This window comes from Rhinoderma darwinii, chromosome 3, assembly GCF_050947455.1.
Source record: "Rhinoderma darwinii isolate aRhiDar2 chromosome 3, aRhiDar2.hap1, whole genome shotgun sequence".
In the NCBI taxonomy this organism is placed as follows: Eukaryota; Metazoa; Chordata; class Amphibia; order Anura; family Rhinodermatidae; genus Rhinoderma; species Rhinoderma darwinii.
The window spans coordinates 51,659,038-51,681,535 of NC_134689.1; positions in this window are offsets into that span (position 1 = coordinate 51,659,038).

A 22,498-nucleotide genomic window follows, 5' to 3' on the forward strand; every position below is an offset into this window, starting at 1 on the left:
AGTCAAACTACCCCCTCCCTTATAGTATACAAAACTCTTCTTCAAGGCTAAGAGTCAGGACTGACCCTCTCCCTTATAGTAAACATGATCTTTCTCCATAGGCTTCAAGGTTGAGTGGCTCCTTATCACCAAAAAAATAGGTAAATATTCATCTGTATTCTCCATACTAGAGAGAGACTAAATATAAAACTTTAATTTCAAGAACAAATAACATAGAATTGTTTCAGACAATGCTCACAGATATATTCTCTGTAACCCCTTAACAACATGTCACGTACTGGTATGCGGCAGCCGTTAAGTGGAAGCATAGAGCAAGCTCACGGGCTGAGCTTGCTACATAGACAGCGGGTGACGGCTGTGTTACACAGTCGACACCTCACTGCAACAGGCGGAATCAAAGTTCACTTTGATTCTGCCCGTTTAACCCCTTAAATGCAGCGGTCAATCGCGACCCCAGCATTTAAATTGTTAGAATCAGGGGGCCGTGGCTTAGCTGCCGGACTGAATGGCCACTTGAGAACTTAGCTCAGCGCTGCCTTAACAACTTTAAGCGACTACTCAAAGACTGAGACCTCTCTTGCACTTCGCCTTTGTTGTACCGGAGGAGAACACCGCCAGGCATGCCTAGGAGGAGGAAATCGGTGAGCAGACCAGCAAAACTGCTGGATTTCTATTTCCCTCATGACCACCGGACGGCCCAAAATGGGCCGATACAGGCTCGTAAACGGGCTCACTCACCTCAGCGCCGGGATCCCCGCGTGCTGCGTCGACTCCGCGCAGAAGCAGCTCTGTCCTGGCTCTGTCACCTCACACGCTGAAAGCCTCTCCAACCTCACTGGAAGCAGCCTTGCCACAGACCCTGGTGATGCAGGAGCTCAGAGGCCGCCATCTTAGGGATCACGCACGTGGTCCTCCTCCTTCCTCGACTCCATCCCCTGAAGCCAGAAGTCCTGCTAAACAGAAAAAGAATGATCCTCACATCGCTCAAGCACCCTTGGGGTCAGACAGAGATGGTCGTGACGACGAAGGTATGTGTAACGTCCATGGCCGCGGGCCGTAGGTTTTACTCACCCCCCGACGCCCGCAGCCATGGATCCGTGAGCGCTGGTCCCTGTCTCCTTCCTAGGAGATGCCAGCGCTCACTCCCGCTCTGTCCTGCTGTGTCCCGTAGGGTGCGCGCACTCGCTCGCGCACGGCCTTAAAGGGCCAGTGCGCGCACAAATTATTCGTCATCATCATCAACTGCCCTGATTTCCTGGTCTATAAGAAGGCCCCAGGCCTTCTGATCCTTGCCTGAGCATTGTTAGTCTATCCCAGTCTGTCTCGCAAATGGTCCCTTAGTGTTTCCCGTGCCCTGTTACCCGTTCCTGTATTCCGTATTGTTCCAGTTCCTGTGCCTATCTGCGTTGGAGTAGTGTCTTCTGCCATGTCCAGTTTCGTCTGCCACATCCAGTGTCGTCTGCCACGTCCAGTGTCGTCTGCCATGTCCAGTGTCGGCTGCCACGTCCAGTGTCGTTTGCTACGTCCAGTGTTGTTTGCCACGTCCAGTGTCTTCTGCCACGTCCAGTGTCTTCTGCCACGTCCAGTGTCTTCTGCTTCATCAGATACTGCCCGCCACGTCTGGCGCGACCTGCCGCACCAGCCTCCATCCGCGCTGAAGCCACAGCTACCGTCCGGACTATTTCAGGTACCCAAGCGTTACTGTGTGCCATTGACTTTCGTATAGACTGTGACCTGGTCAGCTGCCTCCCCGCTACGGCGGAGCGGCTTAGTGGGTCCACATACCTTGTGTCCTCAGGTCTCACAGATGTCTTTGCTGAAATGCCATCCACATCTAATCCTGTCACAGAACTTACACTTAAGACCATGCTGCAAGCTCTGCAAAAGTCCCTCTACTCTGGGTTCGCTCAATTACTTAAACCCATGTCTGTCGCACTACATGCCGTGGAAGATAGAGTACAGCACGTTGAATCAAAAATGAGTGTCCTTGCAGCTTCCACAATGAGCTTATCGATGCTCACTATGATCTTGAATCTGACCTATCTCAAGTAAAAGCAAAAATTGCTGATTTGGAAGACCGTTCCCGACGCAACAACATCAAATTTCGGGGTATCCCTGAAGACATAGCAGCCAAAGACTTGACCCAATTTATCCAAAGTTTTGTTAAGACCTTACTGCCTAAATGCACTCCCAGGGATCTGATTATAGATAGAGCCCATAGGGTCCCCAGACCTAAGCATTTAGCTGAAGATGTTGCAAGGGATGTCCTGGCTCGGTTCCACTTTTTCCACATCAAAGAACTCTTTATGACGGCCGTCAGACATAAAGAAGCACTTCCTGCACAATATAATATGATTTCTGTCTACGCTGACCTTTCTGCTGTTACTCTTCAACTACGGAGGGATCTTTCCCCCATCACTACCGCTCTGAGAAATAACAAGATCCTATACAAGTGGGGCATTCCAGTGCCTTTACTGATCAACCGGAATGGCTCCATGCATGTGATCAGAGCCGTTCGAGATGGTGCGTTACTTCTGCAACAGTGGGGTATTTCTATTTCTGATGTTTCCCCAGGAGCTACGAAGAGACCCCCCCCCGCAACCTGTTAAAGATGACTGGCGAGTGTCCAACCTCCGCAATCGTCCGCGACGTTGAGGTACATCCATTCAGTGGTGGTGGCATTGCTGGTTTTTTTTGTTGGCCTAAAAGTCCGGTTCACAAGCTGACTGTTTCCCCCTCGCTTGTATCTGAACTTATTGCTGTTCAGACCTTCCTATTCAAACGTATTTGAATGCTTTTGTTTTGTTGTTCTAAGTTTTTGTTTACCTGTTTAGTGCAGCTACCTCTATCCAATCTGTACTCGTACCGTAGTCAAATTGTATATCTGCCATTGGTTCCTATAACATTTGGTCTCCGATCTGGTGGAATTATGAATCTTGTGTCCAAAAGGTTTTGTAGTCAACAGCACGTTCTCTTGTATAATGGCTCTTAAAATTGGTTCTCTAAATGTAAACGGCCTTAATAGCCCACACAAACGGGCTCATATGTGGAAAGAGGCGAACAACTAGCCTGTGTATTCAGGAGACTCATCTTTTAAAGAAAGATGCACACCGCATCAGACATCCCCAATTTCCCCATGTCACACCATTCTACCAAAACCCGAGGCGTGCTGGTGGCAGTAAAAAAATACAGTTGCCTTTCAGTTAATTGAGTTGCCCTTCAGTGGCGTCGCGCTGTAGCAGCCATAGCGGCTCGTGCCGGCGGGCGGCACAGGCCCCCTCATGCTGCGGGCCCCGTAGCAGCCGCTACGGCTGCTACAGTGGTAGTTACGCCACTGCTCGGGACTGTTGGTCCTATATTCAGAGTAATACACCTCACCGTGTTCCTTTACTTAAAAGTTATATCCCCTTAGAATTTTTTATGCTAATAATCCCAAACCTTGCTTTGACGTCGTGGATTGCAAGTGGTATTACTGATGTTTCCTTACTGTTTAACAATCATCAATTGGTGACTTTTGATCAGCTTAAGTTAAAATTTTCTCTATCTAACTCTGACTTTTTTAAGTACTTACAAATAAAACATTGCATTGAGACCACCAACAATCTTGACGCCTTATGCAACTTTAAATTATTTGGCCACTTTTCCAGACGAGTTAAAGGTTTAAAACCCATATATAACACGATTAACTCTCACTATTCTTTTACTAAATCTCATCTGCTTAAGTCATGGGAAAGAGACTTAGGTCTGTCTTTTAACGAAGCAACTTGGTTGGCCTCCTTCAAATTCATGCATACGGCTCTTCCGTGTATTCAACACGTAGAGGCAGCAATTAAGACCTCCTTGAGATGGTACTACACTCCTGATCGTCTGCATAGGATGTACCCTGAGTCTCCGTCTATATGTTGGAGGGGCTGTGGCAACACAGGTACTCTTTTCCATATTTTGTGGCAATGCCCCAAGCTGGACAGGTTTTGGGCCCAAGTATTTGAGCTTTTGGTGCAAGTATTTCACTGTCCAGTCTCGTTTTCTCCTCAAGTAGCATTACTATTCCTTGAACTAGATATTTTCCCTCCCCCTATGAGATGCTTGATTTGTAAAATTCCTTGTTTTGGCAAAGCTATTTCTCACGAGACATTGGAAAAAGGTTGATGCCCCTTCACTTGATGAACTCATATATTTTCTTAACGTAACATATGCATATGAAAGAATAATTGCTTTAGTTAACTCCTCGTTCTCTAAATTCAACCTTTTGTGGAACCCTTGGTATAACAGTACTTTTTATAAATTTCTTTGAACAGGTTTTCTGACATATATATATGCATTGCCATGCTGTGTTTATTCTCATTTCGATATGTCCATATTTGCGTACATGTATAAATATATATATAGATAATGACTGCACCATATAGCTTTGCTGCACTATATATTTGTGTGTTTCTTTTGTCTTTTCTTTCTTGTTCTTTGTTGTTATTTCAATAAGTTCACATTGATACAGCTTTCCTTTGCTTTATTGAAACGTATATGACTTAACGTTCTGTATCTTCCGCATACTAAATGTGTGTAAATTTTTTACTTGAAAAAATCTTAATAAAAATGATTGAAATGAAATTGTTAGAATCAGGAGGGCGCCCCCTCAGACACGCCATCGCATCCCCAGGTCTGCCATCTTAGTACTCCTTCGAAGGAGACTGTCAGAGTCACGATATGCTGCAATAAATTACTATTGCAGTATATCATGCAAGCGGTCCAATGATCGCTGCTTCAAGTCCCCTAGAGGCACTAATAAAATAGTATAAAACTGTTAAATAAAGATTTTTATAATATTCAAAAAAAATCTTAAAAGTTCAAAAACCCCCCTTTTCCCATCTTTTCCCTAAAGCAATGTTAAAAAATATAAAAGTTAACATAACTGGTATTGCCGCATCCGTAAAAGTCAGAATTATCACGATACATCATTATTTAACCTGCTCGGTGAACGACGTAATATATATATATATATATATATATAGATATACAGAAATATACCAAGTCCAGCAGCACCGGCAGCGTGTGGGTGCAGGCTCTGAGGGACAGACCAAGTCCCAGATACACAGAAGTCAAAAAATGAGCAGCAACTCCAATGGTGAGGGTGAAAAAAGTGGGTACTTTTATTGCCCGTGCAACGTTTCAGCTCCGTTTGCTTGAGAAAGGCTCCAGTGAACGGAGCTGAAACGTTGCACGGGCAATAAAAGTACCCACTTTTTTCACCCTCACCATTGGAGTTGCTGCTCATTTTTTGACTTCTATATCTATCTATCTATCTATCTATCTATCTATCTATCTATCTATCTATATATATATATATATATATATATATATATATATATATATATATATATATATATATACATAAAACATGCAAATTGCTGTATTTTGGTCACCTTAGCTCTAAAAAAAAAGGAATAAAAAGTGATCAAACTGTTGCATGTACCCCAAAATGGTATCGGTGAAAACTACAGCTCACCCGGCAAAATTTAAGCCCTCATGCCTCTAAATTGATAGAAAAATAAAAACGTTATGGCTCTCAGAATATGGCGAAACAAAACATTTTTTTTTAGCAAATAGTTTTATTTTTTTAAAAGTCGTAAAACATAAAACCAAACACATAAATTTGGTATTGCCATAATCATATCAACCTGTAGAATAAGGTGAATATGTAGTTTTTACCGCCTGATGGACGCCATAAAAATAAAATCCCCTAAAATATGGTGTAATCGTTGTTTTTTGCCCATTTCACCCCAAAAATATTTTTTTTTCAGATTCCCAGTACATTATGTGGTACAATAAATGGTACCATGAAAAACTACACCTTGTCTTGCAAAAAACAAGACCTCATATGGCTATGACGATGAAGAAATAGAAAAGTTGTGGCTTTTGGAAGGCAGGGAGGAAAAAAAAAATGAAAAACTCAAATTGGCCTGGTTACATAGTTACATAGTTAGTACGGCTGAAAAAAGACACATATCCATCAAGTTCAACCAAGGGATGGGAAAAGGGAAGGGAACAATTTCTATACATAGGATCTAATACTTTTTTGTTCTAGGAAATTATCTAAGCCTTTTTTAAAGCTATCTACTGTCCCTGCTGTGACCAGCTCCTGCGGTGACTATTCCATAGATTCACAGTTCTTACAGTAAAGAAGACTTGTCACCTCTGCAGGTTGAACCTTTTTTTCTCCAGACGGAGGGAGTGCCCCCTTATTTTTTAAGGGGGTTTTACATGAAACAGGATTTCACAATATTTTTTGTATGTGCCATTAATATATTTATATAAATTAATCATGTCCCCCCTTAGTCGTCTTTTTTCAAGGCTAAATAGGTTTAATTCTTTTAATCTTTCCTCATAACTTAGATTCTCCATGCCCCTAATTAGCTTTGTTGCTCTTCTTTGTATTTTTTCCAACTCCAGGGCATCCTTTCTATGAACTGGAGCCCAGAAGTGAACTGCATATTCTATGCAGTCATGGTCTGTAAGGGGTTAAAGCAACCATAACTTATTAATCTCAAAATGACTCCTTCGGGCCACAAGATGGATTCCAATGATCCAATATGGATGCCAACCATACAAGATGGAGTCCACGCAAAATGTTATCTTTTAAACATATTCTAATCACATTCACAGCAAGGTCTAGAATCTAGAATCCAAAGAGGCAGGAATCAAGAGAAGCTAGACACTAATTCGAAAACTGCAGCTGTCCAACAGCACCAGTGGCTCAACGAGAAGAGATAGTGCCTGTGACACAGGAGTTTCTGGCTTTGAATACTGACTAGCAGTGAGGATTGTCCTGCTTGCAGCTTTTACTATACAGCAGCTTAGCTGATGACTCCAATTATACTGCAGCAGGATGGATCAGAGCATCCTGTCAGTATATTACAAGCAGGAGGGGGGAGGAGCATGTCAATATATGGACACTTACATCACTGAAACGATAAAATTCCACCAAAGAAATCTGAGACGGAAACCTCTATAACTACTGAAGCTCTGTCCAAAGACTTGGGAGGAACCGGTGCTAGTTTCGGGGTGAGAGTCTTGCAGCGCTACAGATGCTGATCTCGGCATGTGCCTGTATCCTTTTAGTAAGCAGCAAGTTGAAGCCTAGTTGCCAGGGGTCCGACTGATAAAACACTTGCCCTGTCCTCCACCTTGCAACCTGCAGACTTGTGCAAAATGTACCTGCTGACAATGCCGGAGCAACGGCACAGTCTAAGATGGGGCATTGTTATGATAGAGAAGGCAGTAGGGCTGTATGGGCGATGTATCCTACTGTATGTCTAGACAGTGGGATATGCTGCAGCCTTCCATCAGAGTTATACATCAGAAGTCTTCCCAACCAATACATAGTTAATACGGTTGAAAAAAGACACATGTCCATCAAGTTCAACCATGGGATGGGAGAAAAGGAAGAGATGAAAGAAGAATTCTACATTGACATAGGAGCTAATATTTTATTGTTCTAGGAAATTATCCTTGCCAATTTTGAAGCCATCTACAGTTCCTGCTGTGACCAGCTCCTGCGGTAGGCTATTCCATAGATTCACAGTTCTCACAGTAAAGAAGGCTTGTCACCTCTGCAGGTTGAATCTTTCTTTCTCTAGACAGAGGGAATGCCCCTTGTCTTTTGAGGGGATTATACATGGAGCAGGGGTCATTAATATATTTATAAGTTAAACATGTCCCGCCTTAGTCGTCTCTTTTTCAAGGCTAAACAGGTTTAATTATTTTAATCTTTCCTCATAACTTAGATTTTCCATTCCCCTTATTAGTTTAGTTGCTCTTCTTTGTATTTTTTCCAACTCCAGGTTATTCTTTCTATGAATTGGAGCCCCGAACTGAACTGCATGTTCTAGATGAGGCCGCACTGATGTTTTCTAAAGTGATACTATATCCCTGTCCCGTGAGTCCATGTCTCTTTCAATACACGACAATGTCATGGTGGCTTTACAAGCAGCTGATTGACAATGCATGCTGTTATTTAGTTTATGATCTACAAGTATGTACACCCAGTGTAATGTCAGGATAGGGAGACAGACAGGTGAGCCCTAATCTACCCGCCACTCAGTCCCTGCCTACTTGCACAGCCCGTCTTAGGCGACGGCGTACAACTGGGCGACGGTCCCTACGCTCAATATGTGCACGACAGACAAACAAGACAAGGGAACACAAAAGCAAAGGAATGTGGGGAGTTGCCCACGGCAACACCGTGAGCAACAGGGTAGTGGACGAAACGAGTCAAACCAGGAGTGTACGTGATAAAAAATGCAGAGCAGGAGAATAGTCAGTCAAGCCAAGGTCAATATGAAGCAGAGGTCAATAGTAACAGCAGGAACAGCAGAGCCAGGAAACGGAAGAATCACAGGCAAAGGACAAGCAGCAAATGAAGGTATAAGTGGACCAAGGGCAGGAGCTAGAACCATCTGGCCAGGCTGCAATAGGGTCTCCCACTCCTCAGCCTACCAGCCTGAGTGGTAGCAGATCGAGTCACTCTAGCAGACCTAGGAACAGATGCAGGCTGATTAACCACAGGCGTCGACACATAATTTGTGTCAGGCAAATCCTTCACATTACTCCCCCTTTTATGAGGGGCCTCTCGACCCTTCCTAGGTGGAGCTGGCTTGTTGGGGAACCGAAGATGGAACATCCTGAGCAATAACCCGGCGTGAACATCCTGGGCGGCTATCCAAGTCCTCTCCTCAGGCCCGTATCCTCTCCAATGGACCAGGTACTGGATGGATCCTTGGACCATCCTGCTGTCCACAATCTTGGCCACCTCGAATTCTACCCCTTCAGGGGTAAGAACAGGGACCGGAGGTTTCCTCGAGGTACCCAAGGACGGGGAGCAGCATTTCAGGAGGGAGGCATGGAACACGTTGTGCATTTGAAAAGACGGGGGTAACTCCAGCCAGAAGGAGACAGGGTTAATGACCTCAATGACCTTGTATGGCCCTATATACCGTGGAGCAAATTTTTGGGACGGAACTTTAAGGCACAAATTTTTTTAAGATGGCCACACCCGATCCCCGACCACAAACAAGGGGTTAGCAGAACGTCTCTTATCTGCCTGAGTCTCTTGTATGCTCTGGGACGCCTCAAGGTTCTTCTGAACCTGGGCCCAGACTGTGCACAGTTCCCGATGAACGATATCTACCTCGGGATTGTTGGAACCACCAGGAGAAACGGAGGAGAACCGCGGATTAAATCCAAAATTACAGAAAAAGGGGGAGACCCCTGACGAGTTACTGACCCGGTTATTGAGGGAAAATTCGGCGACGGGAATGAAGGAGACCCAATCATCTTGGCAGTCAGAGATAAAACACCTTAAATATTGTTCTAGAGACTGATTAGTCCTCTCAGTTTGGCCATTAGTTTCAGGATGGAAGGCCGAGGAGAAGGACAGATCAATCTCCAACTTCTTGCAGAAAGCCCTCCAAAATAGAAACAATATTGACAGGAACCCCATGGAGACGCAGGATGTGTTTGACAAACAAGGTAGCTAACGTCTTGGCATTGGGTAGTTTCTTGAGGGGCACAAAGTGGCACATCTTACTGAAGCGGTCTACTACAACCCACACCACCGTCTTGCCTTGGGATAGAGGCAGATCGGTGATAAAATCCATGGAGATATGGGTCCAAGGTCTCTGGGGAATGGGCAAAGAACATAGTAAGCCCGCTGGTCAGGACCTGGTAGTCTTGGACCTAGCACAAATGTCACAAGCGGCGACGTAGGCCCTAATGTCTTTAAGCAACCCAGGCCACCAATAGGTTCTAGAAATGAGGTGCTTATTACCCAGGATGTCTGGATGGCCAGATAGTGCAGAGTCATGATTCTCCCTGAGTACCCTTAGTTGCAATTGCAGAGGAACAAACAGCTTGTTCTCAGGAAGGTTCTCGGGAGCTGAACCTTGATCAGCCGCAATTTCGGAGACTAAGTCAGAATCAATAGAGGATATGATTATACCTGGGGGCAAAACACAAGCAGGATCCTCCTCCTCCGGAGGGCTGGCCATGAAGCTATGCGACAGCGCATCAGCTTTAATATTTTTAGACCCAGCCCTATAGGTGACCACAAAGTTGAATCTAGTAAAAAACAATGCCCATCGAGCTTGTCTCGGGTTTAACCTCTGGGTAGATTCTATAGAAACCAGATTCTTGTGGTCGGTAAGGACCATTACCTGGTGCCTAGCCCCCTCTAGGAAGTGGCGCCACTCTTCAAATGCCCATTTAATGGCTAAGAGTTTGCGGTTGCCAACGTCGTAGTTACTCTCAGTGGGGGAGAACTTCCTGGAGAAGTAGACATAGGGACGGAGATGGGTGAGAGACCTAGTACCCTGGGACAAGACAGCACCCACTCCCACCTCGGAGGCGTCCACCTCCATGATGAATGGCTCCATCTGGTTAGGCTGAATCAACACTGGGACGGAGATAAAGCACCTCTTAAGGACCTCAAAAGCCTGGACCACCTCCGGAGGCCAGTGGAGGAGATCGGCACCCTTTGCATGTAAGGTCCGTAAGAGGCTTAGCGATGACCGAGAAGTTAGCAATAAATCTCCTATAATAATTTGCAAACCCCAGGAAGCACTGTAAAGCCTTCAGGGAGGCAGGTCGGACCCATTCAGCCACAGCAAACTTGGCAGGGTCCATGCGGAATTCGTTAGGAGTGAGGATTTGACCCAAAAATTGTATCTCCTGCACCCCAAACACACACTTTTCGGTTTTAGCAAAGAGTTTGTTTTCCCGAAGGGCCTGGTGTACCTTGCTGACATGCTCAATGTGGGAGGACTAGTCCTTGGAAAACACAAGTATATCATCAAGGTGCACTACAAGAAATACCCCAAGGTAGTCTCTTAAAATCTCATTTATGAAATTTTGGAAGACCGCGGGAGCATTACACAACCCAAAGGGCATGACAAGGTATTCGAAATGACCTTCGGGCATGTTAAACGCAGTCTTCCACTCATCCCCTTCTCTGATTCGGATAAGGTTGGGAGCACCCCGAAGGTCAAACTTAGAGAACCACTGGGCCCCTGAACCTGATTGAAGAGATCAGGAATCAGAGGAAGGGGATATTGTTTCCTTACATTGACCTTATTCAAGTTTCGGTAATCGATGCATGGCCTAAGACCACCACCCTTCTTCCCTACGAAGAAGAAGCCAGCACCTACCGGAGAAGTAGAGGGACGAATGTAACCCTTGGCCAGGCTTTCCTGGATATATTCTCTGATGGCTTCACGTTCGGGACAAGAGAAATTAAATATCCTACCTTTAGGGAGCTTAGCTCCTGGTACCAAATCGACAGCACAATCGTACTCTCTATGAGGAGATAACTCTTTGGAAGCTTTTTTAGAAAAAACATCAGCGAAATCCTGAATAAACTAAGGTAGAGTGTTCACTTCCTCAGCGAGAGAAACCAAATTAATGGAAAAACAGGACGTCATGCATTCATTACCCCATTTAGTAAGATCCCCGGTATTCCAGTTAAACGTGGGATTATGCATCTGCAACCAAGGAAGGCCTAAAACCAAATCGGACGATAATACCTGCATCACCAACACCGAACACTGCTCCGAATGAATGGAGCACACAATGAGTTCAAAAACAGCGGTATGCTGCGTAAAATAACCATTAGCAAGTGGGGTGGAGTCGATACCCACTACCGGGACAGGTTTAGGCAAATCAATCAAAGGAATGGCTAGAGACATAGCAAATTCCACAGACATAATATTAGCAGAAGACCCTGAATCCACGAAGGCACTGCCGGTGGCAGACCTACCGTAAAAGGAGATCTGAAAGGGAAGCAAGATCTTATTAGGTTTCATATTAACGGGAAATACCTGTGCCCCGAAGTGACCTCCCCGATGGTCACTTAGGCGCGGAAGTTTTCCGGCTGCTTATTCTTACATCTAGGACAGTCGTTCACTTGATGCTTGCCATCCCCACAGTAGAGGCAGAGACCCTTCTTCCTGCGGAACTCTCTACGTTGTTGGGGAGACATGGAGGCCCCGAGTTGCATTGGTTCATCCGAGATTTCCGTGGCCTCAGGGGCCATCATAGGGGAGCCAGAGGAGAATGCACTACAACGTTCAAGTCGTCGTTCCCTGAGACGTCGGTCAAGACATACCGCTAAAGCCATAACCTGATCTAGAGCGTCAGAAGAGGGATAACTAACTAACAGGTCTTTCAGAGCGTTCGACAGACCCAATCTAAACTGGCACCTCAAGGCAGGGTAATTCCACCGAGAAGCTACACACCACTTCCTAAAGTCAGAACAGTACTCCTCAATGGGTCTCTTACCCTGACGTAAGGTCACCAGCTGACTCTCGGCAAAGGCAGTCTTGTCAGTCTCGTCATAGATGAGTCCGAGAGCCGAAAAAAAAAGGTCAACAGAAGAGAGTTCAGGGGCGTCAGGGGCCAAGGAGAAGGCCCATTCCTGGGGGCCGTCCTGGAGCCAGGACATAATTATACCCACTCGCTGGCTCTCAGAACCTGAGGAGTGGGGCTTTAGACGGAAATAGAGCCTACAACTTTCTCGAATGGAGAAAAAAGTCTTCCGGTCCCCTGAGAACCAGTCAGGCAACTTAAGGTGAGGTTCAAGAGGTGGGGTGGAGAGCACTACCTGGCTAGCATCACGCAGGTTGCACCTCTGAGCCAGGTCTTGGACCTGTATGAAGAGACCCTGCATTTGCTGAGCCAGGGCCTCAAGGGGGTCCATAGTGTGTCAGGGACCGGGGTAGGAAAGGTATATGGGCCTGTGATTATGAAATGTCAGGATAGGGAGACAGACAGGTGAGCCCTAATCTACCCGCCACTCAGTCCCTGCCTACTTGCACAGCCCGTCTTAGGCGACGGCGTACAACTGGGCGACGGTCCCTACGCTCAATATGTGCACGACAGACAAACAAGACAAGGGAACACAAAAGCAAAGGAATGTGGGGAGTTGCCCACGGCAACACCGTGAGCAACAGGGTAGTGGACGAGCCGAGTCAAACCAGGAGTGTACGTGATAACAAATGCAGAGCAGGAGAATAGTCAGTCAAGCCAGGGTCAATATGAAGTAGAGGTCAATAGTAACAGCAGGAACAGCAGAGCCAGGAAACGGAAGAATCACAGGCAAAGGACAAGCAGCAAATGAAGGTATAAGTGGACCAAGGGCAGGAGCTAGAACCGTCTGGCCAGGCTGCAATAGGGTCTCTCACTCCTCAGCCTACCAGCCTGAGTGGTAGCAGATCGAGTCACTCTAGCAGACCTAGGAACAGATGCAGGCTGATTAACCACAGGTGTCGACACAGAAGCTGTGTCAGGCAAATCCTTCACACCCAGATCCTTCTCAACAAGTGACTCTCTCAGTTTAGCTTCCCCTAGTACATATGATGCATGCAGATTGCTGGTACCCAGATACATAACTTTACGTCATCCATGGACTGAACAATACTACATAGCTAGGTGTCATCTGCAAAAATAGAAATAGTGCTATTAATACCATCCTCTATATCATTTATAAATAGGTTGAATAATAGTGGTCCCAGCACTGAACCGTGGGGTACACCACTTATAACCGGGGACCATTCAGAGTAGGAATCATTGACCACAACTCTCTGGATACGGTCCATGAACCAATTTTCAATCCAATTACAAACTATACTTTCTAAACCTATAGACCTTAATTTATCCATTATTCGTCAATGAGTGACAGTGTCAATTGACTTTGCCTAAAGTCCAAAAACACTCTATACCTCTGATGGAAGGCCACAACATGATGTAAACAGGGCATAAGAGGATTCATATTTTCAGGTATGGATTAGAAGTCAAATAAATCTTTGTTGAGACAAAACCTTTATCTTAGTATGCCTATGCGAGGTTAAAATTAATTACAGAGTTTTTCTTTCTGCACCTACACTAGCAGGTTGCTCCTCCCTCACTCAAGAAAAAGTTGAAACTATACTAGCCAGTTCAAGAATGTAATCTTACGTGTCCCACACTAATTCTGTCCACAGATACACCCACTCATGCTTACTCACCCTACTCACCCCTCACTTTACTCACCCTCACCCTACTCACCCCTCATCTTACTCACCTCACCCCCTACTCAAAGCACAGCACATCACATTCTTCAGATTCTTTCTCTAAAGGATCCACAATAACCTAGAGCCAACTCTGCTACACTGTTCAATTTGCTTTAAGGATAAAGCAAAAGTCACTAGAAGGACCCACTCGTAGCTACGCCACTTGCTATAATTTCTAATTACCAACACCCCACAATTCTTCTTTAAACGCTACTGTCATTATGTGAAAGGTAAAGTGTTGAAGTCAAATTAAGAAACCAATGTAATGAATGTACCCTGCAATGTTAGTCAATTGTCTTATTTTAAATCTAAAATGAAAGCAACAAAGATTTTTAGAATAATCTTCAAATAACTACAATTGTCGGAAGTGTCAACTTTTTACCATGAATCATTATAATTACTAATCAGATACATTAAGTAAGACCAAGACAAGGGGTAGCACATTTTAGACATGCCTTTTTGTTTCCTTTAATAAATAGATCTAGGAATAATGGGAGTAATGAGTTCAGAATACAGATTATCTTAAAAATGCTATGTACATACTATGTAATATATAATTTTTGCATGCTCGATTCATTTACTTGCATTGTTCTTTTGTAAATGAGAAAATGCAAATGATTCACCAATTGCTGCTTCTCCTTGGCTTCCTGAATATAAATCATGACAGCATCATGAAGTATTTAGCATAATTTTCCTTTTAATAAACTGCCAATTACACTAATTTGCTGTCTAGAATGGGAAGACTGGATGGAGAGTGGTGAGCCGCTTTCGAATATTTGTCAGACTTAATTCAGATGTTGCTGTAAAAAGGTATTCAAATAGAAATGGCCACATTACTAAGGACTGCCGAGCTCCTGTGTGATATCTTTTCTTTACCGATTTTGAGAGTGATAGATAAAAGGAAGGTCATGTCATCCTATATTTGATACAACACATAAATCCTGGTCTATGCTGCATGTAATCATTTGGCAGTTGTCAAAATGATTCGTAACTAGAAAAGAAAGGAAATGAGCGAATTTATAGCTTGTTTCAGGCAGAACACTCTTGGCAGATGGTACTATAATAACGCTTCTACAGATGGGTCCACTGTTATTTCACATTGCGTCAGAGTATAACATTGTTGTGTTATATAATTTCATCATTATTTTACACAACACAAAATACAGTATTTTCGTAGCCTGCCAGAATTAAAGCTTTAACCCTTCATTTGAGCTGTTATTTGGAAACTGTTGATTCTTTGAATACATTCTTTATATGATGTGCCAGATATGAAAGAGTTTATACTTTCTATTTAATCTAAAAATCCTCTGGCCAGACAATCATGATATATGTCAGGTCTACCAAATTACTTGTATGCTCTCTCCTGACTGAGCTGACAGAAATGAGAGAAGAACATCATCTATACTTTGGGGGTCATGGACATGGCAGAGCCCTACTATGGAGCGGTAAGCAGTCAGCCATATAGTGCCCACATACAGCATCATAAAATAGAGAAAGTCTCCACTATAAGCTGTGAACAGTTGACATTTTGCATTTCCCTTTGCCACAGGGCAATAAAGGGGAATGCAGTATTCCCAGACCAAATTAAAACATAGAGCAGGGATTTCTATATGGCACTTAACCAGAAAGTGTCCTAGTCCGAATTATTAGACCATTAACATTTTGAATTTCTCATCATAAAATACCCTTAAAATTGCATTTAAGCACTAAAGATAACGTCATCAATGTACTGAATAAATGTACAGTAGCTAAAAAAGGTAATGTCTAGAAGATCACCTGCAAAAGTGCTGTTGTGATTGACCCATACTCCGGTGACAATAGTCAGAATCTGAGAAAATGATGATTGTGGCACATCACATGATTTTATATAGACAATCCCTGGGCCTGACAAAGGCCCACAGGGCTGTCAAATTTGACGTTAAGCAACAATTGTTGCATTGGTATATAATAGGTATCCGTTCACTTGATGGGTAATAATATCACTGCTTAATGGAACGATTAAAGTATGATTTTTATTATAGAAAACCTTACTAAAATAAGGGCTAAATAGCCAATTGTACTAAAGAGGCATAAGCACGGTAGACCATACAGAGGAGGAGCGGTACTAGTATTGTTGTTAGCACGTACTGCCAATCAACGATTCCCCCTATCTGTATTATAATATAACACCTGGTCAATCCGTGCCACTAACACGTGTCCCTACGCGTTTCCGCACCGTTATTATCACAGTGCTTCATCAGGGATACACTGATGTGATTTCAACACATAGAATTCAAATTGTATGGCCGGGAGACACCTGTTGCGTGTCTCGTTACATTCACCCGGCTCGTGCACGACACTAGTCAGCTGGTCGAACACGAGCCGAGTGAAATGCCGGACATAAATAGTACTAAGCCCCTCCCCCTCCGGAGTGACGCGGCGGCCGGGCGGCCAACCCGCCACGCACATGACGCGGCCCAGCCAGGGCCGGCCCCCCGGCGTTCGCTGTCACTACAGGAGGGAAGGACAGAAGCGTACTTGGTAACCAGGGATCACAAGGCGGCCAGGTCTCACTGGCATCTAAAAATGGCTAAGGAGAGGATCCAGGCCAGAAACACAGCGATCGGAGACCACAGCATCAACAGGCTTAGTCACCGCAATGTGACATAGTCACTGCTAGTTTATATGGTGACTGGGCAGTGCCCTTTCCCCTCCCCCTATCCTGGCTCTCCCCGAGACACCTATTGTGATCGGGGATGCATGTCTATTATCGCTATGTCCTCGGATGTCACATTGCGGTGACTAAGCCTGTTGATGCTGTGGTCTCCGATCGCTGTGTTTCTGGCCTGGATCCTCTCCTTAGCCATTTTTAGATGCCAGTGAGACCTGGCCGCCTTGTGATCCCTGGTTACCAAGGACGCTTCTGTCCTTCCCTCCTGTAGTGACAGCGAACGCCGGGGGCCGGCCCTGGCTGGGCCGCGTCATGTGCGTGGCTCGCCACGGGTTGGCCGCCCGGCCGCCGCGTCACTCCGGAGGGGGAGGGGCTTAGTACTATTTATGTCCGGCATTTCACTCGGCTCGTGTTCGACCAGCTGACTAGTGTCGTGCACAAGCCGGGTGAATGTAACGAGACACGCAACAGGTGTCTCCCGGCCATACAATTTGAATTCTATGTGTTGAAATCACATCAGTGTACCCCTGATGAAGCACTGTGATAATAACAGTGCGGAAACGCGTAGGGACACGTGTTAGTGGCACGGATTGACCAGGTGTTATATTATAATACAGATAGGGGGAATCGTTGATTGGCAGTACGTGCTAACAACAATACTAGTCCCACAGGGCTGTCCAGTGACATTGCCTGTTTGAGCATAGCTTAGACTTGTCTAAATAGTTTCCTGTCTTTTTGAACAGGAAATAATGCATTGAGATGTATAAATATTCAAATTCCCATTCAAATGGACATCATAGAAAGAAAAACTCCTCCAAAAAACAATTCCTTTAATATCTGTCTCAACAACAAAATAAATATTTTATAATGTGGAGAAGAAAAAAGAAAAGACCAAAAAAATCTTATGGTCCTTTGGCTAAAAATAGCTTGAATGAAAGGGGCAGAGCCAGATTTACCTTTAAGCACAGTAGGCAGGTGCCTATAGGCTGCCTTTGGGGAAGGGAGCCTTGTGAAGTGATAATTTATATAGGAATACACTGTACAGCATTTAATTATATGTAATTATATTTTAATTAGGCACTTACAGTACGTGGATGTGAGAGGAGGGAAAGGTTGGGGAAGGTTGCAGACGGTGCTAGATGTTCTGAGAAACATACTGCAATGTCCTGTCATGTTTTGTAAGGGCAGACAATCATTTTGACCCGTGCATGACTACCATGTGGTGCCTACTTGATTGTCAAAGTCTAAGGCACCAGACCAATCTGTGCCTACAGGCTCCTAAGATTTGAATCCAGTATGGTTAAGGGATAATATGTTAAAGGTAAAAAAAATTATAATATGTTTATTACGCACTAGATATGACATTGATATTTTACCTTTGCATAAAATATCAGAGAAGTAGCTAGAGGAGGCATGTGGATGGCCGGGGGGCTGCCGAAAAACCAATCTGTCTGGATCAGGGAATTTAGTTACAAAGTGAGGGCGGTGAACTGGATCTTAGCCCTGGTAAAAGTCCATGGGCAGTACGATTTCAAATGGGATAGTTGTTATTATTTCACATATTATCAATACTAACTGGGCTCTATGTTATGTGAGCACTTCTAGTTTACATGATTCAATATGTTGGATATTTGTTCATAGTAATATTCATCAAAAAATAAATGTGCTATTTATCATTCATCATTCATTTCTGTTCCTCCAATATTATATGTTATAATGTATATAATATGTTATATATTTATGAGGAGCTTTTTTTATTCACACTGAACACTTTTATGATTGTACCTACTTACAGGAATAAAATGCTACTGTAAATAGTAAAACTGAACCTTAGAGGATAAGAGGGCTTTTGATTGTATGCAACTAAACTTGTTCAGTGCAGCACTCTAAACCTGATATACATTATTGGTTATACTTCTTTTGTTATGAATATTAAGTTTTACAAGTTTTTAAATTTCATCAAATCTATTATTGGTTAGGGAGAGTGCTGGGCAGAAATTTTTTTGAAACAGACATACAAACTATTTTTGTGATTTTAGTAAAACATGTAGTGCTTTGGGTATTATGGGTGTGGTTTGCATGACCTCCTAATTATAATTTAAAAGAAATCCTGCCCTAAGGCCGGAATCACACGAGCGTGTGCGTTTTGCGCGCGCAAAAAACGCGGCGTTATGCGCGCACAAAAGGTACATAACAGCTCCGTGTCATCACCATATGATGAGCGACTGCGTGATTTTCGCGCAACCACCATCATTATGACACTCTGTTTGTATGTTTGCAAACAGAAAAGCACGTGCTGCTTTTCTGTTTTCTTTCATAGTTTTTACTGCTGTTGCGCGAATTACGTGCGTCACACGGAAGTGCTTCCGTGCAGTGCGTGTGATTTTCACGCACCCATTGACTTTAATGGGTGTGTGATGCGCGAGAAACGCACAAACATAGGACATGTCGTGAGTTTTACGCAGCGGAAACATGCTGCGTAAAAATCACTGACTGTCTGAACGGCCCCATTGACTAACATAGGTCCGTGCGACGCGCGTGAAAATCACGCGCGTTGCACGGACGTATATCACGTTCGTCTGAATAAGCCCTAAAGGTGTTAAATCTCAAAAAATTTGCTTCACTCGCATTTTGACGAGGTACAAATTCCCAATGAGAAAACCATGTATACTGCATAAAAGACAATGGCGATTGTAATGCTGAAATATGGATCCATATTTCAGCCTTCATTATCTTATAATGGCGTATACAGTCCTGTAATAGGAAATTCATCACCCATCGGTTAAAAAGCTGCTCAAAGATTTGCTCATGAATCGTTTTGTTCCTCTGTTATTCATCCTTGATATGTATGAATAAATGGAGCACTGGGTATTATCATTCTTATAGTCAATAAGGTGTGACCCTACTAAATACCTGTGTCATCTCCCAGTTAGGCCCAACATTGTGATTGCTGATTAAGACTGCGTGGGGCTTAGAAAGGCCTCCAAGGCTATCAAGTATTAATATCTAAGAGATGCAATATCAGACAATAATATAATGTCATATACAGTAAATATACATTATTTTATAGTTTAAAAAAGTGTAAAAGTCTCCTACTGGGACTAAATTTTTTTTGCAAAATAATTAAATTAATATTTAAATGATTAAAAAATGCAATAAACACATTTAAAAAAAAAGTTGTGTTTATTTAATAAAATTCAATTAACAGTTAAACATATAAATGTTCGGTATCACTCTACTCATCTTGACCATCTTGACCTGTACACTAATGTTAGGACATCTCTTACTGGTAAACTCAGTACAAATGCATTTCGCCATTATTAAAAAAATTAAATAAGAACACTACCATATATGTACCCAAAAATATTTCCTAAAAATGTATGACTTGTCCTGCAAAAAAACAAGGTCTCAAAAACTACATAGCCCTAGATATAAAAAAAAATAAAAGTTATGGCTGATGAAATGCAAGGAGGCAAAAACTGGAAAAAATAATTGGTCCTTAAGTAAAAATGAAAATGCTGGAGTAAAAATGAAAATGTCTGCTTTATTCTAGAAATAACGTCACTCCTGTCTGTGGATTATGTCTGGTACTGCAGAGTTAATGGGGCTGCACTGCAATACCAGGCATAACCTGTAGACAGAGCTGGCATTGTTTTTGGAAGAAAGCAGCTATTGTCTAATCCTTGATAATCCCTTTAAGGCCGGGCACAGCACTGTAATGTTGCGTCCAAGGGTTGGTCACATGTCGTGTGATGTCTCAGTAGTCGTGATGTCACTATCAATAGCAGTGTTGTCACTACCTAGAGGACCAGCAACTGAGAAAACAGTGGACTACGGCACTGCAAACAGTCTTCTTTTACTAAACTTTTATTGAAAACACAAATATACAGCCAGTACAATGTCAATACTGAAATCAAAATAAAAAACTACAAAGGCACATTCAAGCAATTAAAGTATGAAAAGAGGAAGAAGAAGAAGAAGAAGAATGTAAAATGCCAGAATCGCTGTTTTTTGGTCACCTCATCTCCCACAAAAAAAATGTTAATAAAAAGTGATCAAAAACTTGCATGTACGCCAAAATAATACCATTAAAAACTACAGCTTGTCCCGCAAAAAAATAAGCCCTCATATAGCTCAATTGATGGAAAAATAAAAAAGTTATGTCTCAGGATTTGGCGATACAAAATACATTTTATTTTTTACAGTTAGTTTTTTCCTTGTAAAAGTAGTAAAATATAAAAAATACTATATAACTTTGTTATCGCCGTAATCATATGACCAGCAGAATAAAGTTAGCATGTCGTCTTAATTGCTCGGTGAATGCCCTTAAAAACGAAGAGCTTAAAACAATGGAGGAATCACTGTTTTGTCATTTTACACCCCACAAAGTTTTTTTTTCTGTTTCCTAGCACATTATATGGTAAAATAAAAATGTTCATGTGCCATGAAAAAAAAACTATAACTCGTCCCACAAAAATCAAAGCCCTTCATAGGGCTATATTGACGGAAAAATAAAAAAGTTGTGGCTTTTGGAATGAGAAGAGGAAAAAATGAAATTGAAAATCTGAAAAATGGCTGCGGCCGGAAGGAATTAATCCCCTAAAAGTTGCATTATGTTTCAGGCTGCAATCTTCATTCCTTCATTCATTTTCAGACATCCTGATATGCAGCTTACAATCTGCTCATAGTTTTAGAGTTTTCTCATGTGGGCATGTCCCTCCCAGTTATACATGCTGAATGTGAGGTCTGTGGATCCAGGATGCTGCTGTCTTCACTAGCTGTCATAAAGCAACACGGCTTTATAGCTGCACTTCTTTATCCTTGTAACACAGCCTATGAGCAATGGCGGATTATCATATGGGCGGCACATAATCGCACATAATCTTAAAAAACTATGCAGTGCTCTAGCGCTACTAACTGCCGCTGTGGACCACGCTGGTCCCACTTCCAACTGAACCTGCGTCCGCAGGATACAGATTCAATTGGGTTGAATGCTGGAGCCTCGCTCCAGCATTCATTTTGCCGTGAGCGGCTCAGCGCGGGCAGGCGCAATGTAGTGACGTCATCGCGCCTGTCTGCACCAAGTCACTCATGGGACAGTGCAGAGGAAGAGAAGCATCCCACGCCCATCGTGGGAACGGGGATAGGTAAGTAATTATGCTATTTTTTTTATTAGGAATGTACATATGGTGGCATTATACTGTATAGGACAGCTAAGGGGAACATTATACTGTGTAGAGGCAGCTATGGAGGGCATTATACTATGTGGCAGCTATGGAGGGCATTATACTATGTGGCAGCTATGGGGCATTATACTGTGTAGAGGCAGCTATGGAGGGCATTATACTGTGTAGGACAGCTAAGGGGAACATTATACTGTGTAGAGGCAGCTATGGAGGCCATTATACTGTATAGGACAGCTAAGGGGAACATTATACTGTGTAGAGGCAGCTATGGAGGGCATTATACTGTGTAGGACAGCTAAGGGGAACATTATACTCTGTAGAGGCAGCTATGGAGGGCATTATACTGTGTAGCAGCTATGGGGGCATTATACTGTATAGGACAGCTATGGGGAACATTATACTGTGTAGAGGCAGCTGTGGAGGGCATTATACTATGTGGCAGCTATGGGGTCATTATATTGTGTAGAGGCAGCTATGGAGGGCATTATACTGTATAGGACAGCTAAGGGGAACATTATACTGTGTAGAGGCAGCTATGGAGGGCATTATACTATGTGGCAGCTATG